The sequence below is a fragment of the Hyaena hyaena genome, unplaced genomic scaffold, assembly GCF_003009895.1.
Source record: "Hyaena hyaena isolate Hyena2069 unplaced genomic scaffold, ASM300989v1 scaffold_21, whole genome shotgun sequence".
In the NCBI taxonomy this organism is placed as follows: domain Eukaryota; kingdom Metazoa; phylum Chordata; class Mammalia; order Carnivora; family Hyaenidae; genus Hyaena; species Hyaena hyaena.
In genome coordinates, this window is record NW_024080653.1 from 111,102 (window position 1) to 120,500 (window position 9,399).

Sequence of the window (9,399 nt, forward strand, 5' to 3'; positions counted from 1 at the left end):
ACCACTTACCTGTGGTACTTTGAATAGTCACAATCATAGAGACAGAAAGCAGAATGGTGGGTACCAGGAGCTGGGGGAGGAGAAGAATGAGGAGGTAGTGTTTAATGGAGACTGAGTTCCAGTTTCACAAAATAAAAGAATTCTGGAGGTGGACGGTGGTGAAGGCTACACAACCATGTGAATATATTTAATGCCACTAAACTATACACTTAAAATGGTAAAGATGATAGATATTCTGTATATATTTCATCACACATAGACACACACACAAAAGAACTGTACATTTAAAAAAAACCAAGAGCTGCATCTGGAAAGCAGGGCATGGAGGATGGAGTCGAAGACCATAAGAGTAGAAACAAGAAAACCATTGGGATTCCTTGCAACTTCCTAAGCAGATCATGACTATCCCTGGTATAGTATAGAGGGCATAGCTGGAAGAGATGTGGCAGAATCCCCAATATTTGATGGCTGAGCACCTCACAAATACAATTGACAATATTCTGTCTTTGGCAGAGGCTGGTGTAATTTGTTAGGATACAGACACAGATGGAGAAGCAAGTGTTGGAGAAAAGAGCTGAGGGGAAATCTGAACCCCAAGATGCATCCAGGGAGAACATCATGTGAAGATAAAGCAGAGATCAGGAATGTCAAAGCTTGCCAAAAAACCACCAGAAACCCTCTGATCAGCCAACTCTGATGACACCTGGATCTTGGACTTTTGTCCTCCAGAACTGTGAGCCAAAAGATTTCTGGTGTTCAAGCCACTCAGTTCAAGGGACTTCATTACAGCAGCCCTAGGAAACTCACATACTTTGAAAGATAGAAAGGTAATGTCTCTCTGGACTAGAGGAAAGAAGGGGAGGATAGGTTATAGAAAATAAAGAAAGCCATCCCTATCAAAATAATACCAACATTCTTCACAGAGCTAGAATGAACAATCCTAAAATTTGTATGGAACCAGAAAAGACCCCCAAATAGCCAATTGAAAAAGAAAACCAAAGCTGGAGTCATCACAATGCTGGACTTGCAAAGCTGTAATCATGAAGACAGTATGGTAATGGCACAGAAACAGACACTCAGATCAATGGAACAAAATAGAGAACCCAGAAATGGACCCACAAACATATGGCCAACTAATCTTGGACAAAACAGAAAAGAATATCCAATGGAATAAAGACAATCTCTTCAGAAACAGTTTGGAGGTCCCTCAAAAAATGAACAATAGAACTCCCCTAGGACCCAGCAATAGCACTGCTAGGAATTTACCCAAGGGACACAGGAGTGCTGATGCATAGGGGCACTTGTACCCCAGTGTTCATAGCAGCACTCTCAACAATAGCCAAAACATGGAAAGAGCCTAAGTGTCCATCAACTGACGAATGGATCAAGAAGATGTGGTTAATCTATACAATGGAATACTACATGGCAATGAGAAAGAATGAAATCTGGCCATGTGTAGCAACATGGATGGACCTTGAGGGTGTTATGCTGAGCGAAATAAGTCAGGCAGAGAAAGACAGATATCNTATATGGAATACTACATGGCAATGAGAAAGAATGAAATCTGGCCATGTGTAGCAACATGGATGGACCTTGAGGGTGTTATGCTGAGCGAAATAAGTCAGGCAGAGAAAGACAGATATCATGTTTTCACTTATAAGTGGGTCAGGAGAAACTTAACAGAGGACCATGGGGGAGAAGGGGAAAAAATAGTTGGGGAGAGGGAGGGAGGCAAACCATGAGATACTCTTGAATACTGAGAAAAAACTGAGGGCTGATGGGGGTGAAGAGGAGAAGGGGGGTGATGGGCATGGAGGAGGGCACTTGTTGAGATGAGCACTGGGTGTTAAATGGAAACCAACTTGACAATAAACTATGAAAGAAGAAAAAAAAGATAGTCTCTTCAGCAAATAGTGCTGGGAAAACTGAACAGCAACATGCAGAGAAATGAACCTGGACCACTTTCTTACACCATGCACAAAAATAAACTCAAAATGGGTTAAAGACCTAACATAAGACAGGAAGCTATCAAAATCCTAGAGAAGAAAGCAGGCAAAAACCTCTTTGATTTCAACCACAGCAACTTCTTACTCAACGACGTCTCTAGAGGCAAGGGAAACAAAAACAAAAATGAACTATTGGGACTGTATCAAAACAAAAACTTTCTGCACAGCAAAGGAAACAATCAGTAAAACTAAAAGGCAACCAACAGAATGGGAGAAGATATTTGCAAATGACATATCAGATAAAGGGTTAGTATCCAAAATCTATAAAAAGAACTTATCAAACTCAACACACACACACACACACACACACATACACACACACACACAAACACTCCACCAAATAATCCAATGAAGAAATGGGCAAATAGACACTCCTCCAAAGAAGACATTCAGATGGCAAACCAACACATGAGAAAATGCTCAACACCATTATCAGGAAAATACAAACCAAAACCACAATGAGATACCACCTCACACCTGCCAGAATGGCTAACAATAACAACTCAGGCAATGACAGATGTTGGCAAGGATCCAGGGAAAGAGGATCTCTTTTGTACTTCTGTTGGGAATGCAAACTGGTGCAGCCACTCTGGAAAACATTATGGAGGTTCCTCAAAAAATTAAAAGTAGACCTACTTTACAACCCAGCAATTGCACTACTAGATATTTATCCAAGGGATACAGGTAAGCTGTTTTGAAGGGGCACATGCACCCCAATGTTTATAGCAGCACTATGACAATAGCCAAAGTATGGAAATAGCCTAAATGTCCATCGACAGATGAATGGATAAAGAAGATGCGGTATGTATACACAATGGAATATTACTCAGCAATCAAAAAGAATTAAATCTTACCATTTGCAACTACATGGATAGAACTTAGGCTCAGCGAAATAGTCAGTCAGAGAGAGAAAAATATCATATGACTTTACTCATATGAGGAATTTAAGATACAAAACAGTTGAACGTAAGGGAAGGGAAGCAAAAATAATATGAAAACAGGGAGAGGGACAAAACATAAGAGCCTCTTAAATATAGAGAACAAATAGAGGGTTGCTGGAGGGGTTGTAGAAGGGGGGACGGGCTAAATGGGTAAGGGGCATTAAGGAATCTACCCCTCAAATCATAGTTGCACTATATGCTAACTAACTTGGATGTAAATAAATAAATAAATATTGAAAAAAGAAAGAAAGGAGAGGAAGCATTAGTGAAGCTCATTAAGTGAGAGGACAGACAGCTGAGGAAGCTTATACCTCTCTGAAGATTTTTTCCACTCTAAGGAGAAGCAAGGACTTGAAATGGGGAGTAGAGAATAAGAGTAAAGTGTTGGGATAGGGCCTAGAGAAAACAGAGAGGGAACTGACCGGGGGCACATCTAAGGATTGCTAAGGGCTGCTGAGAGCCCAGTGAATTGAGACTGAAGGAGTGGCACTAACTGGCACCATCACTGAATTGCACCTGGCAGCACTCAGTCAGCCCAGAACAAGACAGAGAAAGTGTACAGCTGCCATGATAGAGAATGAACAGTTTGGGATTTGTGCAGCAGAAAGACAAGGTGGGGGAGTCACTTGATAAACATTGCATAGATGAACCTTGAGATCCAGCCTTGTTAGTGCAGAAAGCAAAGAAAAGAGAAGGGACATGGTGCACTGGTCTAAATAAATATTAACTGCTGTAACAGCCCTAAAATCTCAGTGGCTTATACAATACAGGCTTATTTGTCACCTACTTTGCAGACTAAAGAAAGTCAGAGAGCTCTCCAAGTGGAAGGATCTAGACTTTTTCTAGCATACAATGCCAGCACCTTCAATACTGGTGCCTGTTTTTATTATGGAGTGTGGGGGTGGGTATTGTGTAGATGTCTTATAGGCAGGCCCAGAAGTGGTAAAACTCACTTTCACCCACATCCAGAAGGAATATGAGTCAGAGACTCTGCATTGAAATGTCATCAGAAACAAAGTTAGCCAGGGGCACCTGGGTGGCTCAGTCGGTTAAGCGTCCAACTCTGGCTCAGGTCATGATCTCGCGGTTCGTGGGTTCGAGCCCCACGTCGGGCTCTGTGCTGACAGCCAGCTCAGAGCCTGGAGCCTGTTTCAGATTCTGTGTCTCCCTCTCTTTTTGACCCTCCCCTGCTCACGCGGTCTCTCTCTCTCTCTCAGAAATAAATAAAACATTAAAAATTAAAAAAAAAAAAAAAAAGAAAAGAAACAAAGTTAGCCATGTCTATGCCTGCCCCTTGGAAAAATGCATTTCTGTTTCCAAGAAGGTAGTCCATCTTTCCCCTATCCCTCTCACGAAGGTCAACTAACCCCTGGATTTGACACATAAAACAAAAATAAGAAGTTCTGAAAGGTGGAGAGAAAGTAGACTGGCAAGGGACCCTGAGAGTCAGGGAACAACAAATGAATTGCTAAGTCCTCTGAGTTTTCTTTTGGCTTCAAATACCCCAAATTTGGAAATATCCCAGACTGGAGAAGCCAGCAAATGGGATATATTATCAGGCACAGGGAAAAAGGGGTGGGAGGTAGGGGAAGCCTCAGCAAAAGCCATCTCTCTTGCCAAAAAAAACAAAAAAAAAAAACAAAAAACAAAAAGAGGAAATGGACATTCTAGCAAAACAGTAGCTTAGACAGTAACTTTCCTACCTCCAGCCAAACCACAGAGAAAATGGCGGCCCCGCCCACCCAGCGCAGCACAGGGCTGGGTTGTCCAGTAGCAGCGAGGCACTGAGCCCCTCCCAGACAGGGATCTAAGCAATGGAGGCCCAGTGGAGAGCCAGAGCTCGCAGCTTCACCCAGCAGGGCTCAGAGAGCCCCCTGGGAGTGCCTTTCAGAGCTGGGTCAGATCAACCTCTGTATTTCCACAGTCAGCACACATTCCGCCATGAACTTGTACGTGCAAGTGGCATCACCTGCAGCCTCCACTGCACTCTGCAGGATTCTGCCTTGTTCACTCCCGTGTCTCTGGTACCTGGCCCAACATCTGCTGCTTAGTGGTGTTTAATGAGCATGAACTGATCCGGAGGAAAAAGAGCAGCCTGGAAAAGGTTTGGGGGGGAACACGAAAGAATGCTCTGCCAATGGGATAAGATTATTTTGCATTAACCAAGTGTTAAAAAAACAAAACTCAACTGACTAAATTTGAAGATCTAATAGGCTTTATTATTTATTATTATTATTGGTGGGAGAGAAAGGAGCAAAGTCAGGACTTTGCGGCAGATTGTTGCCTCCCAGGCAGATTTCCTGAGGCTAACGCTTCTACAGCTCTCGCAGGGACTTCCTTTAATGTTTTACCACTTCAGCTTGGCTCTTGTTAGTGTTACTTCCCTCTGATAGCCGAAAACATCCCCCGCAAGACATATGTTAGCAATCATCTTTCAAACATATGGCTTGTTGATGTACATCTGAAGGGTCTCATGACTGATGTTTTACTAGACAGTAGTAAATAATCTTATCTTAGCAGATAGCCCTTCAAGGTCCTGGAGACTTTACTTTTAACATGCACACATTCCTTAGAGATCTCTGCGATCCCTAACCCCCACTAACTAAAGTGCAGTTCTTTCTGCTCAAGGGTCCTGTCCTGTGCTATAATGAAAGGGGCGCCTGGGTGGCTCAGCCAGATGGTGAGCATTTGACTTCCACTCAGGTCATGATCTCATAGTTCACGAGTTTAAGCACTGCGTCGGGCTCTGTGCAGACAGCTCAGAGCTTGGAGCCTACTTTGGATTCTGTGTCTCCCTCTCTCTCTGCCCCTCCCCTGCTCACGCACTGTCTCTTTCTCTCTCTCTCTCTCTCTCAAAAATAAATAAACATTAAATTTTTTAAATAAATAAATAAAAGCATCTTTTGGCACCAAAAGCATCTCAAGAATTCTTTCTTGACCTTTAGCTCCCAACCCCACATCGTTACTATCATAAGAGGGTTGACCCTATCAGGTGGGTGCAGGCGGTGAAAGAATTCCCCTAAGGCAGAACAAAAGAGATCAGTTATTGAATACACTGCGAAGAAGCAGCGGGCAGGACAGCAAAGGAGCAGCCAAGGGTGAGGGCCAGAGTTATGGGGTAGAAGTCCTGGAATGTATGTAATTTTCTGCTTTTTAGTAATCTTAGGAACTGTGCCTGGTTGTAATTGTAAGCGACTATGGCTGTTTCCAGGTGTGTCGCTTAATGAGCCTGTTTGCCTCAGGTCACTGTGAGCCTTTTTTGCCTTGGCTCAGGTTTCCAGCGCTCAAGACTTGTTGTCTCAAGGAGGCCTGTACAAATCAAGTAGCAAGCACCCCATCTAGCAAGTAGAGAGATGCTTCTGGAAGCTGTACAAAATGGAAGGTTTTTATAAGAAGGACAGTGGGACAAGGAAGTTGTTAGCAAAAGAAAATAAGAATTATCTTAGGCAAGGTGGTCTTTCCTTAGCTGGGGTGGAGTGCGGGGGGGGGGGCAGGGCGGGGGAAGCAGGTGTGCAGGGACGGGGAGGGGGGGGGTCGTCTTATCATGCAGATTCCTTCACTAATGCTCATTAGGAAATTCCAGACTGATTGGCTTAAAATTCCATTTCTGGGAGAGGCTGAAACTGCAGTCGGGTTAAGTTGGGGGAGGGCTTCACATAAGCAACTCTTTGGAGACTGTTTCTTTATGACACAAGCAATGCTTTGAAATTACAAATTGAAAACAGGTATCGATGCCCAATTTCAACAAATGAATTCATGGAAAAAGCCCTCTCTGCCCTCTTTTAACTTGCCAGCTTAGCTCTCACAAGGAAAAATGTCGCCTGGGCTGACTTAAGGTGTGTGAACTTACTCAACACCCAGTTTCCCAGGCTTTCTTGCGAAGGTCTTCATTTTAGAGAATCAAAAAAAAAAGCTTTTATATATAAATTTGATTTTAATAATTTGACATCAGTTAGATGCTACCCCACTTTTTAAATAAAACTTGATCTTTATTCAAAGAAATCCATTCAATAAATATCAAAGTTTTTTCTTTCTTGCCATAACATAACGTGAATCACAGTTAGGGGCCAGAGGGATCTACATGCTCATTTAAGCTGACCTGCGGGTTTATAGGGGGACCACGCTAGAGAAGCAAGCACTTTTGTCCCAGGTCCCATGGCTGAATGATGTGATGCCAGGAGGAGGGCCATGTCTCTACATTTGTTTTCTAAAAGTCCTGTCACTGAAGGTAAAATAGGAAACTAGTCACTATCACAGCACATTAACAAACAGACATAAAAAAGGGATGTCTGGTTACCCTCACCACACTTGTCTCTATAGACAAGACAGGAAATGGGGAAGGAGTTCTAGAAAGGGAAGGTGTTACTAGGAACAAACACAAGGGGCACACACGTGGATGTGTTGTTACTGGCTGAGTTGTGTCCCACCCAAATTCATATGTGGAAGTCCTAACCCCACATATGTGTTTGGAGATAGTCTTTAAAGAGGTGATTCCGGTAAAATGAGGTCACTGGGGTAGGCCCTAATCCAATGTGATGGGTGTCCTTGTAAGAAGAGATTAGGACACCAATACACAGAGAAGGAAGACTGTGTGAAGACACAAGGTAGGGGTGCCTCGGTGGCTCATTTGATTAAACATCAGACTCTTGATTTCAGCTCAGATCTTGATCTCAGGGCTGTGAGTTCAACCTTCACGTTGGGCTCCACACTCAGTGTGGAGTTTACTTTAAAAAAAAAAAAAAAATGACACAGGGTAAAGATATGTCTACAAACCAAAGATCGAGGCCTCAGGAGAAACCAACCCTGTGGACACCTTGATCTCAGACTTCCAGCTTTCAGAACGTAAGAAAGAAATTTTCTACATTCAAGCTGCCTTGTCAGTGGTGCTTTGTTACAGCAGCCTGCAATAAGACATCACTAGTGTCGCCCTCCTCGAATTTATGTGTTGAAAGCCCTATCCCAGTGTGATGGAAAGGCCTTCGGGAGGTGATTAGGTCAGAAGGTGGAGCCCTCGTGAATGGGATGGTGCCCTCAGAAGAGGCCAGAGAACTCACTAGCTCCTTTTCTGCCTTCTAGGGATACAAAGAGAAGTCAACCAGGCCAGGCAGAGGGTCTCACTAGAATCCAGCCATGCTGGCTCACTTATCTTGAACTTCCAGCTTCCAGAACCATGAGCAATAGCTGTTCGTTCCTAAGCCACCCAGTTTGTGGTTCTTTGTTATGCTGCCTTAGTTCACTGAGACACACGGTCACACACAAGACAGAGGGAGCACAAGGTACTCTAGATCAGTCAGCCCAGGTGGCCTTGCACCAAGACTCCCGCTGCCTGGCCCTCAGGAAACAAGCACAGAGAAACAAAGTCATCACATGCCATCAAGGAGGAAGTGAGCCATGCCACAGCAAATGGGGCACTTCTGTCAAGTCAGGAGGTTGAGTGACAGGGGACACTTGGAAAATCAGCTGTCAGCAGTGCCAAGTGTTGTTTCCTTCTGACTAGCTGATGAAACTCAGACTGGGGCCACTGCTTGGAAGCGGGGAAGGCCAAGGTAACCTGTTTCCAGTGAGACACACGTCTTCTTGAGAGAGGAGGAGCCAGGCTTAGAGCTCCTTTGTCACCAGCTACACCCCAAGACCCGACCTTTACTGCCCATCTTACTCACTAATCTTCGTCTTATCTTTTTCCTTAAACTCTTATGTCTGGCTTTCCTCTTAACTCAGGCAAAGGAAACCCAAAAACCACCCCTCAGGCGACAGCAACTACTCTTACAAGACCTCCCTCCCACAGGTCACCCAGACCTTTTGAGCTAATACCACCCCCCACTCACTTGCACTGATGGACCATGCACAGAGTGACCTCTAAATGACCTCCCATTACCTTTATCTCATTATAATACTAAAATCTCCACCCAGGGAGAAACCCCAGCCTCATTTACATAAATACTGTGTGTGTAAAGGCATGTTTCCTTAAGGTATATGTGTGAATTCCTGTCTGCTTCTCCTAGATGACAAGGCTTCCCTATCTAGATAGTCATCCTAACCCTGAACAAAAAGAATCCATTCACCCTCTCTTATTCGGCCATGATCGCCTTATTTGCTGCAAATAAATATTTTCTTTGTGCAACAACTCAATCTGGTGTGGTTTCTGACTCACCAAGGAGTGGTTCACATTGGCTGGGTTACATCTTGGGCATAGGAAGTTTTTGCCTGCTCTCAGATATGCCTTCTCTGCAACTCAATAAGAGAGAAACCCTGCAGCACAAGACCAAAGTCAAAACTGGACCTCAGCATGGGTCGAAGTCATATTTGAGTTTCACGTATCTCTCCACCAGAAAAAAAAAATGATTAATTAAAAACAAAAGAAAGGAGGGAACTCTTCCCTGCTGAAATCAGGATGCAGTGCTACCTCCAGAGGCTCCATGACAGCATGAAGACAAAAGTCCTCTGTAGCTTCT